Raw genomic sequence first — 13,243 nt, 5'->3', positions numbered from 1 at the left:
AACATATATTAAGCTATGATGTACTTAAACACTAAATAAGCCAAAACTGACTACAATTCGATATACCAAAACATAGTTTTGGTTTATAAACAATGCTTGCTGGATTTACACAACAAACTACTGTAAACCACAAAAACAAAATAGAATGAACAACCACTTTCTATTCCCATCGTAGTTTAATTTAGTATATTTTAAAAATCTTACTAGTCTTCACTGCAGGGCCTAAATAGATATGAGAAGACTTGCACAATTGTAAGTCTGAAGTTTGTTTGCTTGTTTGTTTGTTTATTGGATTTATATGCCACTCTTCTCCCAAAGGACTCAGGGCGGCATACAACATAAAATAAAACACATATTACAAAAGTTAAAAAGGAAATTAAATAAAGTATCCAAAAACAAACCCAATTAATATTAACAATAAAAATTTAAAAATTAGATTAAAATTAGCAATTAAATTAATCATTTATTTTGTTCTGTTCAGGCCAGGCCGGCTTGCTGGAAAAGCGAACTTTTTAGGGCGCGTCGGAAGGACCGGAGGTCGGGAATTATGCGAAGCTCCGGGGGCAGCTCATTCCAGAAGGAAGGCACTCCCACAGAGAAGGCTCTTCCCCTGGGGCTCGCTAGCTGACACTGTGTGGCTGACGGCACCCTGAGGAAGCCAACTCTGTGGGATCGCACTGGATGGTGGGAGGCTACTGGTGGCAGTAGGTGGTATCGCAGGTACCTGGGCCTAAGCCATGGAGCACTTTAAAGGTCATAATTAGTACCTTGAATCGCACCCGGAAAACAACTGGAAACCAGTGCAGGCCGCCTAAAAGGGGTGTAACATGGGAGCACCTAGGCACCCCCATGATAAGCCTCATGGCCACATTCTGGACCAGCTGAAGCCTCTGGGTACCTTCAAGGGCAGCCCCATGTAGAGAGCATTGCAGTAGTCCAGGTGAGAAAGGACGAGGGCATGAGTGACTGTGCACAGAGCATCCCCATCCAGGAAGGGGCACAACTGACGTACCAGGCAAACCTGGTAAAAGCCCCCCTGGTCATGGCTGTCAGGTGTTCTTCTAAACTAAGCCGCATATCCAGGAGGACTCCCAGATTGCGGGCCCTCTCTAAGGGGGGTAAAATTTCTCCTCCTATCATCAAAGATGGAACAAGATGAACAAATCGGGATGATGAAAACCACAGCTGCTCAATCTTGGAGGGATTGAGGTTGAGCCTTTTCCTCCCCATCCAGATCCGCACAGCCTCCAGGCATCGGGACATCATGTCGAGGGCATTGTTTGGGTGGTTTGGGGTAGAGATGAAAAGTTGGATATCATCAGGATACCCCAAAACTACGGATGATCTCGCCCAGCAGTTTCATATATGTGTTGAACAGGAAGGGTGAGAGAACTGAACCCTAGGGCACCCCACAAGTGATGCACCTTGGGGTCAATCCCTGTCCTTCAGTCAACACGAACTGCGAATGATCTGACAGGTAGGAGGAGAACCACCATAAAACCCCACTCCCAACCCCCCGAGTCATCATAGTAGGATACCATGGTCGATGGTATCGAAAGCCGCCGAGAGGTCTAATAGGACCAGGACAGAGGAGCAGACCCTGTTCTGGTCCTGCCAGAGATCATCAACCAATACGATCAATGCCATCTCTATGCTGTACCGGGGCCTGAAACCTGACTGAAACGGATCCAGGTAGACAGCTTCATCCAGGTACTGGGGAAGCTGATGTGCTACCACACTCTCGACAACCTTCACTACAAAGCGAAGGTTGGAGACCAGATGATAGTTGGCTAAAGAAGCTGGATCCAGGGAAGGTTTCTTAAGGAGGGGCCTCACCACCGTCTCCTTCAAGGAGGTGGGACAAAACCCCTCTCTCAATGAAGCGCTGGTAATCGCTTGGAGCCAGCCTCGTGTCACCTCCCGGAAAGCTGAAACTAACCAAGAGGACACAGGTCCAGCATACAAGTGGCAGAACTAAGTCTCCCCATAATCCTGTGCATGCCCTCGGGGGTCACAGTGTCAAATTCATCCCAGATAGTCTCCACAAGATTCATCCCTATTGACTCACCCAAATCTACCCAGTCAGAGTCCAAGCCTGTCCGGATCTGAGCGATTTTATCCTGCAGATACTGAACAAATTCTTCAGCCCTACCCTGCAAGGGGTCTTCCCCAGTTCCTTGGTTAAGTAAGGAGCAGGTCACCCTAAACAGGGTGGCTGGGCGGTTATCTGCGGATGTGATAAGAGCGGAAAAATATTGCCGTTTTGCCGCTTCTATTGCCACTAAGTAGGATTTAATATGAATTCTTACTAGTGTTCGATCAGATTCGGACTGGCTGGCCCTCCAGCCACTCTCTAGGCGTCTTTTCCAGTGTTTCATCTCCCAGAGCTCCTCGGTAAACCAGGGAGCCACCCGGGATCGACACCGGGTCAGAGGCCGCAAAGGCACAACGCGATCCAAGGCCCCAGCAGCAGCCCTATCCCAGGCTTCCACTAGGGCTTCGGTCGAGTTGTTAGCAAGGGATTCAGGAAAAGTCCCAAGCTCCATCAGGAATCTTTCAGGGTCCATTAGGCGCCTGGGGCAGAACCATCTAGTCAGTCCTGCCTCCCTGTGGTGAGGGGGTAGCAGTATGGAAGTCAAGCCTGATGAGGAAATGAGCATACCATGACAAGGGTTGGATAGAAATATCCCCTAAATCTAGATCATTCATCCACTGCCCAGAGACAAAAATCAGGTCGAGTGTGTGTTCCTTGTTATGGGTGGGGTCTTGAATTAACTGAATTAGGTCCATAGCCATCATGGAAGCCATGAACTCCCGAGCTGACTCGGATGTCTCGCCAATGGAAGGCAGATTGAAATCCCCCAGGATCATAAGCCTGGGGAAATCAACCGCCAATCCGGCTAACACATTTAGCTGCTCCGGCAGGGCCAATGAAACGTAGCATGGAGACAAGTATGTAACAAAAAGGCCCACCTGAACTCCAAGGCCCCAGTTCACAAAAAGGGACTCACACCCACCTATCTGAGGCACAGTGATTTCCTGAGGTCTGAGACTTTTCCTAACAACCACTGCCACCACCCCCGCCCCTGCCCTGGGCTCTCAGCTGGTAAAACGCCCAGAAGCCTGGTGGGCATAATTCACTAAGGGGAACACCCCCCTCATGGCACAACCAGGTCTCCGTAATGCACGCAACGTCCGTTCTACCCTTTTGTATGAGGTCATAAATTCGGCGAGCCTTATGTACCATGGACCTGGCATTAAGTGACATCAGCCAGAGACCAGGGTCCTGTGATCCTGAGCACCCGGGGGTGCAAGAAGGGCGATGATGGTCGGAACGTGCGATCACTCTTAAACAGCAAACCCACATCCCTCGAACATAATTTGGCCCTCACCCCCACCATATCTGCCTCTCCCACAAACAGTAGAGAAGGTGAACCCCCACCCCAATGGAATGTCTTAATGTCTCCCCGGAATCCCAAACCTCCCAAGCACTCCCGACCCATGCCCATTAGTTAGCTCTGGACTGTGACCTCGCAGACTCCTCCCGAAGCCTGTCTGAGCCATCTGAATCAAACCCCCTACCCCCACCCCTTCAAATTTGATTTTAAAACCCCTGTAAGAAACCCCTAAGAAGTCTCTTGTTCGCATGCCAGTGAGGCAATCATTTAACACACTTTCTTGGTATATTGCAACTAGTTTATTAAATCCATCTGATTACTTCAGATGCCTGAGAAGAAAGTTACACAGAGCCCAGGGAGACTTAATCACTATATAAATTTGTGATCTTGTATAGTAAGTGGTCCAACAGCGTATATCACACTTTAGTCTAGCTGAATGTCTGTGTTGCTAATGTAATGGGAACATCTTCACAAACTGAACAGATTGAATAAATTTGTTATTGTTAGTTGCGAAGTCATGTCTGACTCATTGCGACCACATGGACAATGTTTCTCCAGGCCTCTACCATCCTCTGGAGTCCATTTAAGCTCACACCACTGCTTTAATGACTCCATCCAGCCACCTCATTCTCTGTCATCCCTTTTGCCCTCAATAGTTCCCAGCATTAGGCTTTTCTTCAGCGAGTCTTTACTTCTCATTAGGTGGTCAAAGTATTTGAGTTTCATCTTCAGGATCTGGTCTTCTAAAGAGAAGTCAGGCTTGATCTCTTCTAGGACTGACCAGTTTGATCGCCTTGCAGTCCAAGGGACTTGCAGGAGTCTTCTCCAGCATCATAGTTCAAAGGCCCCAATTCTTTGGTACTCAGCCTTTCTTATGGTCCAATTTTCACAGCCATACTTTGCAACTGGGAAAACCATAGCTTCACTATACACACTTTTGTTGGCAGATTAAATAAATATATAAATATAATTAACCCTATCTCCTGCGAACACTTAACAGGTAGAGTAGTAGTTTACAAAATATGTTTTATTTTCTTCTTAAATTAAGCACACAGGTTTATGCAACTAAGACATAACATAATCTGTTTTGTTTTTCTTAACTTGATGAACAGACCTAATTGTCGTGGTTTTAAAAATAGTTTATCTTTACTGTTAATCTGTAGTCAGCTATATGCATGTTGTGTGAACGTATATCACATTAGGTTAATGTTCCATTTCAAGTACAACCAATTAAAGGGTTAGTTCTAGAAGCATCAAACACAAACTTTGATTGAGTTTGGTCAGATTATTATGTATGAAGCATGATCTCCTGCAAATTATGTTTCTGTCAGTGACACTTAAACTTTAATTTCAGAGATGGGCCATCAGCCAACCAAGGGATCATTATTACCTCCAGATTATTTTTCATTAGCGATGTCTTGGTTTATAAAGAAAATTTGCCGAGGGAGATTCATGAAACATGGAAGTAGGGTAACTGATGTCCAACAGCATTTGTACACTAGCAGTATTTGTCCATCAGCAGGAAAGTCATATAACTTTCCGAACTGATCATGTAACTCTGATGGCATTCTACTAATGGACTGATCAGTTAATTTATGCAATTTTAACGTTAAACCTTACAGCAACTCTTCAATTTCAAGTGCATTTCAAAATTACATCTTTTAAAATTAGCACACTAGAACTGTTGATTGTACTTTGTGGAACCTTTTCTTGGCAGTCTTTAAAATACTGTATTTTTATGTTGATTGAAAAGATGCATAATGTATTTGTATGCAGCAAAACTTTAAACACGTTGAAGTCACATCAAACAAGGAATGCTTAGAATGGGAAGAAATATTTAAAGTAATAAAGTAGTGGATAAAATAAAAGGTATAGCTGCCCAATTTGTGCTTTAGCTCAATCTTCCCTGAGAAGATGATTTATATCCCAACCAGGAAATTGTGAAAAGAGTTTTAGAGAGCAGGATTCAAAATCTAACTTAAGGTACAATTACTGACTTTGAATCAGTTCCATTATCAGGTGTAGCCGGATTGCATGCCTGACTACTGATGGGAAATTTGTGTTTGTGTGTGTGTGTGTGTGTGTGTGTATGTGTGTTCGTAGATTTTCATGGGTGTAGGTATGTTGGTTTTGTTGTATTTGGGTCTTTTCCCGTGTAAGATTGAGATTGTCTTGGCAACGTTTCGGCGAGGTCTCACTCACCATCTTCAGGCTGGTGTTTTGGGCTTAAAGCGTGGTCGGAGCTAGAAAGACAGCCAAGACAATCTCAATCTTACACAGGAAAAGTCCCGAATACAACAAGATATATATATGCCCCTTCCACATCCTCTCCCCCCTCTCTCCCTCTTCAGGGACAAAGATACTCTTGAATAATAATGGATGCTGATATTCTGTTTCATATCATGCCATCTTCCTGTTGTTGTTTTTTAATTAAAATGTTTTTTTTAAGGAGATGGCAAGGCTGAGCCTGAGGAAGGAGTCAAATGCATCATCAGTCATGAACTCCTTCATGCCCACAAGAGATCTAAGTCTATCCTACCTAGAATTCTTTTGACTATTACTAACTTGCTTTGGCCATTAGTACTTCAGATTCTTGTAAAGAGCTTAAGCCTGCAATAAATATTTATACCCATTTGGTATAAATACCAAATTTATTCCTATTTTCACTGCCTGAATCTTCTGATTTCTCTGGTGCTTGACAGGTTTCTTTAAAAAGAGAGAGAGAGAGAGAGATGATCAGGAACCTGAGGAATGCCAAGGGAGGCATCTCTGGGTACACTGAGATTGCTAGGCATCACATGATAGGATGCCAAGGCTTAGTGTAAACTTTTACTCAGACATGATTTGTGTTTATTTAGTTGGAAAAACTGCTGTAACTCTGAGAGTTTTTTCCTAATTCAGTTGACTGCATGGATGACACTAAGGAAGAATTATCTCAAAACATGCTCCCTAACAATCAGGTTAAGAATCGAGAGCACCATTTCAGCCGTCATAGGAACGTCCCTAATTCTACCTTACAACCTTATACACGGACATCTTATATGTGTTAAATAATAACAACAACAACAACAACAACAACAACAACTTGATCGATACCTAGGATGCTGGCAGCAACCCGTAACAACCATCAGCACCAGTCAATATTTGTAATACATTTTAAAATGTTAAGTTGACTGAGTTTACCTAGGTATCTGCGGGATCGCATCCTACCCCATACATCCCTGCGGCCGATTCGCTCTCACTAGGCAGTGCCAGCGGGCGACGCCCAGGAGTAGGGCCTTCTCTGTGATGGGCCCAACCCTCTGGAATGACCTCCCCCCGACATCAGAATAACCACCGATCTCCGCTCCTTCTGCAAGAAACTTAAGACCCACCTGTTCCACTTAGCTGGCCTGGCCTAACCGTAGCTTTAATCTTTAATCTTTCTAGCCTGTATTTTAAATTTTTAGGGGTAGGCTTTTTAGGTTGCTTTTTAATTTTTATTATTGTACAGCCCAACATTTAATCTGTTTTTAGGGGTATTTAAGATTATTTATTTTGTACATGGTTTTTAGCTACTGTCTGTACACCGCCCTGAATCCCTTCAGGGAGAGGGGGGCGGTCTATAAATTGAAAAAATTCAATTCAATTCAATTCAATAATGTTTAATGAATAAAAGTTCATAACAATAACAACAACAACAACAACAACAACAATAACAACAGTGATACCCTTTGTCATCGGGGCACCTGGTACCATGTCCAAGAATGTTATAAAACATATCAAGAAATTGCAGCTTCCTGCAATAACACTAGCAGAACTGCAAAAAACCTGTGCTGCTCAGAACATCATATATTTTAAGAAGATACTTAACCCATATCAACCATTAGCACCAGTCAATGGTATTTTTGACACATTTTTAAATGTTCATCTGATTTAGTTTCATGTTTAATGAATAAAAGAGATAATAATAATGCTGTTTCACCTTTTGTATGGTTTGCATTGTTAGAACCTCTCACTGGAACATATGCTACTTCCCTCTTGCTACATTCTAAAAAGCTCAGCAGTGTATATTAACAAGAAACCGGTGGGAGGTAACTGTAGAGAACATGATTGCTTAGGTAATTATAAATATGAACAAGTACAGATAATTTTACACCAGCTGCACTAGTTACCAATCTAAACTCCTGGTTTTAAATCCTAAATGAGTGTGAAACATGCAATCTGAAGGACTGTCTTCATTCTTTCAGTCTTAATATCTGATGCAAAGATCATGACAGAAAGCCCATCATCGAGTTTAATTATCTTAATGGGCCCAAATTATAGGTGGAAACTCTGAAATTATATTTTTATTGACTTACCTATTCTGCCTTTTGTTTAAACATTCAAGAAGACGTTCATGATTTTTATCTTTACTGTCAACTTTAAATAAAGTCATAATTCTCAGTGTATTCTGCATATTTCATCAACTTTATTAGAGTAACACATTGAGTAAAAACACAGAGACATCCTATTCATATCCCTAAAACAAAATAGGCAGAGTACTTGCTTCTATTCTTAGCTTCAATTATGTGTATTGACAGGGTCATAGCTGTCTAACTATGGCTTTTTCAAAAGCAGGGCAACACCATTAACTCAGATCCATTGCAATACACACACACACACACACACACGATACCACAACATAAGTAACATCATCATCAAACATTTAAAAAGCAATTGTGGTTCTATAGTATGTAGCCTGTTTAAACCTATTTAAAAGAGAACATGGATTTGGAAGATAAGATCACTCATCAGCAAATGAGATAGAAAGGCTCTTGAAGGGAAATGATCCCAGTAAGACAGGAAATATTGTCAGAAGACAAAGGAGTAGATTTTACAAACCAATTGTGCTAAGAATTTAGTTTTCTGATGTAGAAAGTATGATCAGTTTAGGAGATGGGAAACAATATGGAGGAAAATATGATTGCTTACAGATCTTGTACCTGCATGCAGAATTAGGGGGCACTGAGTCAAAAGCGATAGGTGGATCGTACCTTGCAAAGAAGTCATCAGGCAGGAGTTTCAATATGCAGTAGAACATGCACTGTATCTATTGCATGGCATTGTGAATGGTGGGGGGGAACTATTTTGTTACTTCCATTGCATCCTCAGATCATTGCTTATCATCAATTTGGGAATATATGGAATTGGTTATGAGATGGCCAAAACTCCAAGTCCCCACACCCCCATGTGCTAAAATTACTATTCTAATTCTAAAGATAGAATTTCTCACTCCCACTTTTAATTTCCATTATATCACAGTTAATTAAAATAGAAAGGAGAAAGAAGTTATACTGAATACATTGTTCAAAGAGTAAGTTATATGATCAATCCCAAAAAATCCTGCTTTGGATCCAAAAGTATATCGATTAAAGCACAGGAAACAAAATGATGCTTAGTGGCACATTCTTTTTTTTTTTTTGTCAGAAAGTATTTGAGAAATTAGTAATAATCTAGATCCCTACTATAGTCTTGCTTTACTTAGATGCAGTCTGATTTCAGATTTGATTTTGAAATAAGCTGACATTTGATCCCTTATCTGAACTTCCTGGCAATTGTATCAAAAATTATCAGAATGAACCATTTATATACCCCTGAAGCCACTGAATAGCTGTGTAAAGTTTCTAAAAATATGATATGAATATTGTACTTTTTAAATATTTAAAGAATGGCACCAGGATGCTGAAATTAACTAGATAAGATACAATACACTAAACTAAATTGCAAATCTAGCATAACAGAAATGTAGAATGTGATATGATTCTGGCTTCTGAAATCAAGAAATTTGTCTGGAAAAGACTATACTCTATCTGAAGACTTTCAAACTTGGTAACAATAAGTAATCCCTGCAAGGAGATTGATCTAGGTTGGTACAGCAACTACTATATAGTAATTTGTGAACAATGAATACTTATCCATAAGATTCATGTACTGGAAACCTTATTTGTTGATTAGCATAATGACCTCTACATGGCGCTATACGTCTTATCTCGAGGTAAATTTAAAACGGAGTTTACTTTGTAAGAAATAAAATACTTCCACAACAGTTAATGAAAGAATTATATTAGCTTCTAGTTTGCCATTAAGCAAGTATTATAAAGCTGAAGTTATATTGCAGACGCCCACTGTTGATGTTATTATATTGTTCTTAGTAATTATTATTATTTATCCATATATAAATAATAAATAAATAAATATTTATTTCTTAGCCGCACCCTCTCCCGAAGGACTCGGGGCGGCGTACAATGATATACAACAATGTGTGTGTGTGTGTGTGTTTGTGTGTGTAAATTAGTGAAGACACTTAATGCTCCTGCCTCCTATTTTCCCCACAACAACCATATGAGATGGGTTGGACTTAGAATAACTGGTTCAGTTGACTTTTATATCTAAAGCAGGACTACAACTCACAGTATCTGGTTTCTAGGGCAGCTCCACAACCACTATGCCAAACCGGCTTTCAACTTCTTTGCCCTTACATTTCCTAAGATTATGGGTGGCATTTTGCTCCTTTAATGTGTATTTATATATTAATATTACTGTATTAATGTATATTTATATTATTATTTATTTATATCAGCCCACATCAATCTATGGCAGACTGAATACCTCTGCTTTGAGGTTTCAAACCATCATCTACCATCCTGGTCCAGTACAGATTGATAGATAGACAAGTTTTACATTTCCCCAGCCAGGGCTGGCAGACAGCAATTGGCCTCAAATTACCTATGACTCTACATCTAAGAGAAGACGGGTGGTTAAGAAATAGGTAATATAGAGGGAATGTTGATCTTTTGGGAGGGAAATAGGATTAGAATTAATACAGTGCAGGAGGCTGAAGCCTTGATTAAAAAACATTTCTCTCTCCTAGAGGACGAACACAGGGAAGGTAGTGAAAAGGGTAGCAAGGTACAAGATATGAATGGGGGTGGGGCTGTGGAGGAAGGAGCAATATCGAAAAGGCTCAGGTCACAAAAATAAAAGTATTTGAAACATTTGTAATTGTTGGTATACTAGAAAGTGACAAAGGAAAAATGATTGAACACATGGTTGATACAATGTAGAATAAGATTCTGTTTTCTGCTTATCTTTTATATCTTGTTTTTAATATTGTAAAAATTGTGAGATTTGGAGGGATTTCTACCACTAGCGTGGGAGCTGCCAAAATTTCCTATGTTTGTTTGTTTGTTTGTTTGTTTATTATTTATTTATTTATTTATTTATTTATTTATTTATTTATTTATTTATTTATTTATTTATTTATTTATTTATTTATTCTTCGCATTTCTAGACCGCCCCCTCTCCCAAAAAGGACTCGGGGCGGTGTACAGTCCACACAACAAATAACAAATACTAAATACAAATATAAATATAGATATAAATATACATATGGAGGAGGTTAAAAAATTTAAAAGAACTGTACAGAAGAATATAAATATGGTTCTAAAAGCCCTAGAATCAATTAAATTTAAAACCATACCCTTAAAATACCAGATGAGAATATATTTCCAGGAGGTAACAGTTGTAACAGTTATAATTATGCTATGTACCCCTTTTCCCATAAATGTTTAAAAACCAATAAAATTTTTTTAAAAAATAGGAAATATAAATAAATATAAAATAAATAAGATTAGAAGCCGGGTCTGTCTATTCCTTATCCAGCACTCTGTGTATATGCATATGCTGTAAATATTATACATAATTAAGTAAGAATGAACAGAATTATTGCCAGAAAAGAGGGTAGTCTATTTAGTTTTGCAGGAATCTGACATTTCCTGACAGAACAGATGGAGATACCACTGAACTGTAACCAGTAATATTGACTGACAGCAGCAGGGTTACATAGCTAGGCCCTCAGATGTCTTGAACATTTTCTCAATGGCTACAGTTACTTTTTTTAAGCCAAATTCTGCCAGAACGCAACACTTTAATTATTATTAAACAATTTTACCTTCCCGACTCAACATTAAATAAAAAATAAAAAATGCATGTAACAAATAATTCAGCATGAATTAATATAGGATTGTAACCTTGTCCAAAGGTTCCCAAGATTAGGCACCACTGAAATTCTATATTTAGTTTATTCAGAAATTGGGTTGTTGTTTTTTTTTCATTCTTAGTAAGCGAGTTCACTCTTCCCCAGAAAGAATATCTAGCATCCCAAACAGCAAGTGAGTGAATGGAAACCCAGAAATAGAACAAGGTAGATCAATAGATTTGACTGAGAAAGTGTTTGCATTCTCAGGGGTAGAGATCATTGTGTTTTTAAGTGGATCAGAGATATGATCCCTCGCCACTGTGAATGGAATGGAAACTGATGCCATCAGAGGAGATACAAGTGCTTCTGTGGTGAGGCAATACTGCAGAGAATAGAACAGTGGAAGGAATGAAAGGCTACCTAGAAAAAATTAAATAAAGTAAGCCTTAGATTTTAATTCCTGTAAAGAAAAAGAGATAACATTTTTATTTAAAAAAATAAATTTATGCACCCAATACTATTATTCATGTCAGCTAGCAGATACTAATCTCTACATTTTAAATAATTCTCAACTTATTCTTTTTTTCAAGACTAAGAGTAATGGAACAACTGAATGTTTCTTTCTAGATAATACTTAAAGGGACTGGTTTAATTCTAATACTACTTCAAATACAAATGGATAATAGTATGGATTGAATGGAAGTACTGATACTATGGCTGACCGACACGAAGGGAGGAACCCTAGTCACATAAAGCACCGAGCATTGATTCTGGAATTAATTCTGGACATTAGTCCAACTGGACAGGCAAGGGGCAGGCCAGAAGTTAAAATATTGAGCTGGTGAAAGTCTCATCTTAAAAGAAACGGTTCTGAGAATAAATGAATATGTTGCAATTAAGTAAAGAAACTTTTTTTTCAATAGCAATGTTGCTGTTACCATCACTGTCTGGAAAATTGCATTATAGGAAGCATGGAAGAATTGAAAGCAATTGGGCAAAACACCTGAAAGACTAAACAATTCAATCCTGCTGATCACCTCTTTTCAGATACCTGAACATTAAAGAAACACCAACCAAAGTTTAAGTCACACTTCAAATTTCAAATCCAAAGGTTTTCTTTATGTGAAGAAAGGGATACAGCACAAAAGCTGAGGGAACTAAGTGAATGATCAAGAATTTTCATGACTGAATCTTATCTCTGCCATGAAATAACTGGATAGGATTTAGAGCAAGTTATCCTCTTACCCAAAGTTAATAATATAGGCTTGGCATAGTGTACATGAATGTGAAATACTTTGATTAACTGAACATCCTAAAGAAATGATACAATTTTATTGAGTTGATAAATTATTTATTGGAACCCTCAACAGCCACCAGCTTCATTGTGCATTGGTTCCTAAGTATGTGTATAGAGTAAATTGTGACTTTAGAACAGGAATGAAGAAAAGTTTTCTTACTAAACCACAGAGCTCAGTCCTAGCAGCTACAGATTCATCCAAAATAACACAAAATACATTCTATTACTGGATCCTGACTGAATCAGCTTCTATTAAACATGTTTGTCTTTGGGGGAAGGGGAACCTTCATTTAAGGATGCTAAACATCTAGCTGCTGAGGCTACAAATATGAACTTTATGAAAACATATGAAAGTCTGTAAGAAAAACAAGATTTCTTTGCCACAAGGTTGCATAAGGTTTTTTATTTTTTGATAAGGCCAATACAAATCTATCATTTCACTGTAGCATACTGTTTGCCAGTGGATTAGAATGTTATAAATTCATATGCAAATTTGACAAAATAGTCTACTGTTATCATCTTTATTAGATTTACAAAGACAGTCCTGCT

This window comes from Natrix helvetica (genome assembly GCF_964273705.1).
Source record: "Natrix helvetica genome assembly, chromosome: 2".
NCBI classification, from domain to species: domain Eukaryota; kingdom Metazoa; phylum Chordata; class Lepidosauria; order Squamata; family Natricidae; genus Natrix; species Natrix helvetica.
Note: the sequence above shows the minus strand (reverse complement) of the source record.